We start from the raw sequence: 7,103 nt of genomic DNA, 5'->3' as shown, positions 1-7,103 counted from the left end.
TTAATTTAATGTCTACTCAGTCAGTGGAAAAGATCACTTACTAATGCGCCATGCGTCTCCAGCAACCTGGTCAAGATGCATGCCCACATTGTGTTGTTCAGCACGAAAGAGTCATGGCTCCCTCGTGGCCAGTGGGAGACCACATTTAGGAGGTTTAGGTTGGCATGACAGATTAATTGCATGGTTATGGAGTGTTACTGTTTGTGATTTAAATAAGGAAAGACTTTTGGAGATGGTGCTTTGAGGCACACAAGTGTGCAGGCTATTGCTCCAATGGTGTTTGGCAGGCCAGCAATAGCATGGAATCTCTTTTTTATTTGAGTCTGCTATACTGCAGAATATGGAAATTTTATATAGGCCTATATTTTGGTGCCAGCTTAATGATACCATCCACCACATTTGGGAAGGCTGAGGGACGGCCCAATCAACCTATCTCCCTCTGGAGCGTCCCGGTGGCCAGGAAGGCGAGAGCAGACAACACCTGGACGTGGAAGGATGGACTGGGACCTTTTTGTTCTGCTGCTCAGCTGTGGCTCCAGGGTGTAGCAGAGATCCAGGAGAATTGCCTTAGGTACTCTAAAGTCTATCATGAGCCATTCATCACTCTCTGATATCTGCACATTCCCTAAAGACGAGCTTTCTCATCAAGTCAGCTCCAATAACTGCAAATGCGCGTCGGGTTTGGCTGCGTGCTCATGGGTCGTCTTTATATCATAATCACTAACACTAACACTAACAATAACACTTTCACCAAGTAGGGAGAATAAGGCTCGCTCATTGGCTGAGGAGATGAGCAAGGCCAGTGCCACATGGCTTGTGGTTGGCTGAGTGAAGAGCGGGGCGGGGCCACTGTTGGAGCCTTGGAGAAGGCAGCTGCCTTCCAGTCTGCACTAAGGGACCAAAAAACAGACTTAAAACTTAGATTTTTTCATATTTGTAGAACTTGTTATTGATTAGCCCAAAGGGGGATTTCATCATTTATAGACTTCTGGAGTCTGACGTCAGACTGGTGCCGGAAGTAAATTCCCCCACATTCATCACAACAATAGCAAAAAATTTGTCTTACCATCAATTTCCAAATTTTACGTTGAATCTTGTTATGCAAGTTATCTTTCAATGAAAATTTTAACTCTGTTTTATGACGTATTCGTATTTCATTGGATTGCCAATGTCTAACAAACCATTTATTTTCCTTTTTTTGGAGAATATCATTGTTTTTGAATTTCATATGTTTACACCCCAGTGGATGAACTAGAAGCAATCCGCACCTGTACACTGAACAAAACTAGAGAAGCTGTAGACAACATGAATGCTTATGAGGAGTTTCCCTTGGGGATTTACTTCCGGCACCAGTGGGTGGAGTGATTGCGTAGGCTATCTACATATTTAATTAAATTACCCTGTGAGCCCAGCTTCAATATTGGTAGGGCAACAGTACTGTGGTTTCTAAATAGGTGTAATGCCTGCCTTGACATTTATTTGCTACCAGTCCTAATATGCTACTGACTACTATAACCAGATATATGGCACCTCTAGGATGACAGGGTAGATGACAAGGTGTGCTTCAAAATTTGTAAATTGTGATGAAAATTATTGACTAATTTTGACTTTAATGTTCACAACCTGCTGACTTCTCAAACATATTAATTTTAAATCATCAATTCATTCCTCAAAATATATTTGTCAAAAGACATTATTCACAGACAGAATATGAAATGACACATGACAATGTCCACTTCAGATTCAGCAGAAGATACTAGATGCCCTAAATGTGTTGACATATTGTCATATTTGCAAATTCTATTGAGAATACTGTTGAAGCTGTCTCACTCTTGAGCGATAAGAAAATCATTTGTATAACCCAATATCAAAAAGATATCCACATGTAAGAATAGAAGCAGGGATGACAAAGGCCTACATTAACAGTGGTGTGAGACTGGTTTGAATCGGTGTCTAACAGTTCCAGTATAGTAATAGTAGAGGCTTCCACAGGCTGAGAGGTATGGGGAAGTGTGAGAGGGCTGTGGATCCTGAAGGAGGGGCTTGGAGAGCTGGAAGTTGGTTGGTGGTGGAGGGCAGAGTCACTGTCAGGAACTGGGTAGCAACAGCAGTCCAATACCGCTGGCTTGGTGTCGGTGGGAGGAGGCGACCAGCCTCACAGGATGAAATGTAGACAGAGTCCCAGCAGCAGGCCGGCCTGTCCTCCCCACATGGAGCCTACAGGTTTCATTAGGGCTGGAGAGCCACCAGTGGTGCAATGCCGACATTTAAGTGCTGTGATGGGAGTGATGGGTTGAAAAATCAAGACAGCAGATGAATTCCCCCGGGAGGTGGCGCTATGCTCTCTAGGAGCCACATTAGAGCAAATCATGTTAACTCAGTTGACTCCCGACATGGCGTTGTACATGTCAGCTGTCCCGGTGCTGAGCAAGGCCCCGCAGCTATAGTGGAAACTCCAGCATTACCATCAACACAACCCAGCCTCACACGAACCAGCCGTGTGCTGCTCTGACCGGGCCTGGGAACAAATGCATCAGCTGTATCCGAGCTGCTCTCTCCAATGACATTCACCTACACTGATGCATGCACCAAACATGAGGATGTCGCTTGGGCTGTGCATAACGCGAGCCGTCGTTATTACAACACAGAGCCGACAGCAAGACAAAAGCCAGTCAGAGCTGCGATGTGTGCGCAGCCTGGCAGTCTGGGCCTGCTGTGGTATGCGGTAGGAGACTGCTAGAAAGACAACAGCACAGGAAAACCTCAGTAAGGGCTTTCACACTAAAACGAAATGCCACGCAGGAAAAGAGAGACGACAGCGTGACATTTTGCGGTCCGGGACCTGTAGGCAATACAAAATGGTAGTCATGTTGTGCTGCTTACCTGCTGTTGGCTGCTTGTCCTCCAGACAAAGGCTGGAGACTGTGGTAGGCCGTCTGTTGCAGTCCACATTAAATATAGGCTACAGCGATTCACCTGGCATTTTCAACAGCCGGCTGCCTGGAATGGTGATTTAAAACGGCTGAGCCACAGGGGACGTGGACAATATAGGCTACATGTAAAAAATAAAATAAAATAAAATGTCATGTAAATAGCTGAAAACAACAGAATAAGTAAATAAAGGGGGAAAAAACAAAGCACATAAGGGAATGACGACTGTGTAAATCGTCCAAATCTTTATGGTCAAGAGGTTTTTTTTTCGTAAGCCTGTTGCAGACTCCTAAAAAACAAAGAGTTTAAAGAAGCAAAAGCAGCGTTTCCTCTTTTTTCTTGTGCATGTCATGTCTCCGGGTTTTACATAGAAGCTCCTGCTGGTCGCCAATAAATCCCAGTTGCAGTGACAGCGGGGAACATGGGTTCATTCCGATTCATGCGATTTCTTGGCGTATCTCAACACTTATTTCCCCCCCTCTCGATAGCATCAAATGTATCATATCCTATGGCACGACTCGTAAATGCATCTTTTTTGGGGGGAAATGACGGTGATCTGACAGACATCACCAGAAGCCCTATGGAGAATCTCCTGATCTGTTAGTTTTCAGAAAAGGCTGTCGATCCGCCACACTCCCTATTTTTGCATTATTCCAGTCAAGCCAAGGAAAACCTCATCTTTGTTCATTAAATCCTTCTGCATGTCCAGGAACAAGCGGCTTCTGGTTGCAGGACACTGTCATAAAAAAAAAAATAAAAAAAAAAAAATCTGTTTGCTATTCAGGCTGTAGAAAGCCCCCATTCAGGTTTCGGCTGCTGGATGACACTGAGGCCAATCCACATCGTGTCCCGCAGCACGTCAGCGCTCAGTCATTTGATAAATAATATGTATGACAATAATATGTATGGAAATATCCGATATGAGATGCCTGTTCCGATGGTGTTGCTGGCAGGTGGACGCTCGGCTCTTTCCGGAGCGGGCAGGCGGCGTTCGGGATGTTTCGGGAAGCGCTGCGTCCCGCCGCCGGAGACCTGGCAGACTGGGCAGACTGGGGCTACTGGGGATGTCCAGTGATTCCTGGCGATTTCCACAGTGACTTTAATCCCCTCTGAATCCTCTATGTCCATTATTTGTCAAGTAAAAGATGAACTGCTGTATTCTAGTGGAGCCGGTCCCCTAGTAATAGGGGAGAACGGGGTAAAATGAGACACTTTCATTTTGTGTTACTATGGCAAAATAAATGTGTATTTATTTCAACCGATACTTATACTTATTGGCCATTCATGGAAATTAAAAAAAAATAATTTCTGTAGATAAGTCAGTCTTGTGGCTCAACTTACCCCAAGGCCAGTGGCGAGTTTTACCCCACAACAAACATTTTGACAAAACTCCTTCCCACATCAACTCAGATCCACACTGTAGTGGAAATTATATTATACCATTCTATTTCTCTATGCATTAAGCACTGTCTTATTTCTATGTTGTCTGCTCTCAGTACATTTCCACTGGCTTGAGACAATGGCTACTGTGTGAAGATGACCCTGGGAACTCTAGCCCGTTTATCTTTGTTTTGCACAGATGCACCCTAATCGTAGAATGTTTCAAGTATAAGAATTTGCCGGACTTCTCATGACTCAGCTGTTTCTACTACATGATTATAAGAAGGGTGGACAAAGCTCATTGCTTCGCTCTTTGTCTCACACACTCGTTGGGTGAGCATTGCGCCTTGCTTGCAAGCAATAAAGATAACAGAAGGACAACTTCTCATCTCCAAGTCTCTTTATTACAGAAAACTCCCGCCACACACACTTATGGTAAGTTTATGATCTCATGTTTGACCTTATATAGCCTTAAACTAATACAGCCTATAATAAATCATCAGCTATCTACTTCCATTTAGATACAAGGCTCCTGACATCTTGATCATGATGAAATCACCTGGCAATAATCACATTTTCTCTTAGCACTTTTCTCCATGCACTCGCCTCCATCACAGATTCAGGGAAATTAATTATTCTTCCTTAATCTGTGATCACATGATTCATTTTGTGAATGGTTGCCTAAATACAAGGGGTGGCCCATCTTACCTCAATTTACCCCTTTATCCCCTACTGATGGGAACTGACAAAACTGGCCTCTTGTGCACTGTAAAGAGGAACATTTTCTTTCTTACTTGATTGTCTACATCTTGCTCATGTGTCCCCTCCGGGTTGTTGCCTTTTCTTCACTAGTTTGTCATAGCGATTTTGATTTGTTATTGAAAGAAATGATTTTTATTGTTATGTTATTTTGCTTATGGCAGTGCTTTCGTGCTGTGTCACTTGGCAAACGAGCCATTAAAGCGGAAAGTGACTCATCATAACCGTCGGATCATCTGTCTCAGGACATCATGGAAAAAGCTCATCCAGGTCCAGACTTAAAGGGGCTTTAAGTAATCTATGACTTTTATTGCCCTCTGTTGGCGGCCAAGGAATTGCAACAACATGGACAGCTCGCTGACACAGCTTATGGTGGCCCGTAATGGACATACATAAAAAAGTGACATTTTCCCAAGAGAGAGGAGTAAGCTAGCTAATTAGGACAGAGATCCAGCAGAAACGTCTAGTGAAGAGGTAATATATCACCGTGCATACTGTAATAATACTGCTTTGTCATTTGCTGTTTTGGCTTGAGAACAAGGTCTTCGTAGCTGAAATGTGTTGTGACGTCGGTCGCTCGCTTGTACTGGGCGGGGAGTTTTTGTTCCAAAATAGAGTACAGGCCAGAAAGTTTGAAAGCCAGAAATGTCAGCACCTGACCATTCAAAAATAATTCAAAATAAAACGAATTCAAAATAAAAATAGCCATAAGATGAAACCTCAAGCATCTGGGATATGTTGTTTTGTTGTGATGGTGATGGCGATGGTGACGAAGCAGAAACCTATGTTGAGATGGTAATTCTAACGAGGCAGCTGCAGCGGTGGTCCATGTAGCCTGATGGAAGTCACGCAGGGCGCTCAGATCTCTGTCTGTAGCCCACTGGGCCGAAGGCTTCAGAGGTCACAGGAACATGTGGCAATGGCAGTGACATGAAAACCCTCCCAGTATGGTCTGGATCGCTTCCCTCTTGATGCCCAGTCATTTCATTAGCCCCAGTCTTTCCTGTGTGGCGGGGCGTCATGCCTCAACAGCTGTCTGGTCCGCTGGAAGCTGGCAGAGCAGATGGTTTACTAGACACCGCAAAACACTGACCAGAGACAGAACTGCAGTTCTCCAGGAAGGTGGAACCAAACAATAGAAAATAATGGAAGAAATTGCCTTTTGTCTGGAACACATGGAAGGATATATTAAAATATAGAAATTTAATTAAATGCAGTTGTTGCACAACAAGTTCATCTCGTATGTGTTTTACTTGGCTTTATGGAATATAGATTGTATAGGCCTACGTATTATACAATTCTTAACACTAGAAGGCCAAGCCACAAATAAACGGACAGCTATTCTGAATTTTCAGCTTTCAAAATGTCTCTCCATGACTTTCCCTGGACCCACTTTCTGTACAACCAGTGTTAGATTTTTAACATCACACAAGGAAATAATAGTTACAACAAATTTTACCCTCTTCAGCTGACGCCCTTCTCTTAGACCCCAAAATCCAACAGGCCTTTCTAGTGTTAGGAGCCAGATTGTGGCTTATGATTATTTTTTACCTCTCAAATTTGCCATTGCCATGTCTTGCCTAGCACAGTTCAAAGACCAGAAACAAGAAAGATATGACAAGCTTTAGTGGACACAGAAAGAGGTGAAACATTGAGGTGGAGTTACTTGTATAGATTATGTTGCTTTCCGACTGTTACGAGGGTCAGTGCTACCCTCTGTTGGTAGAAAAGCAAGCAAGGCCTCTGAAATCTAGTAGACATTCATTACTTAGTACAGGCATGTACAGTATTGCTGTTTGGCTGATGAAAGTGAACCATTTATCTACCAATGGCTTTTTGACATTGTAGGTGTATAATATATCATGTGTTGAGATTGCATAAAAGTGGGTATGGCAAGAGAGCTAAATCTGCACTAAGTCTTCTTCCATAAAAATGTTCTTCTACTCAATAAGAAAATGACTAAAAATGAAGGCTCCATAGTCATTATGTGAATCGTAGAACTGAAAGTGAAACTCAACATTGATGTTTTCATT

This window comes from Centroberyx gerrardi, chromosome 14, assembly GCF_048128805.1.
Source record: "Centroberyx gerrardi isolate f3 chromosome 14, fCenGer3.hap1.cur.20231027, whole genome shotgun sequence".
NCBI lineage: Eukaryota > Metazoa > Chordata > Actinopteri > Beryciformes > Berycidae > Centroberyx > Centroberyx gerrardi.
Note: the sequence above shows the minus strand (reverse complement) of the source record.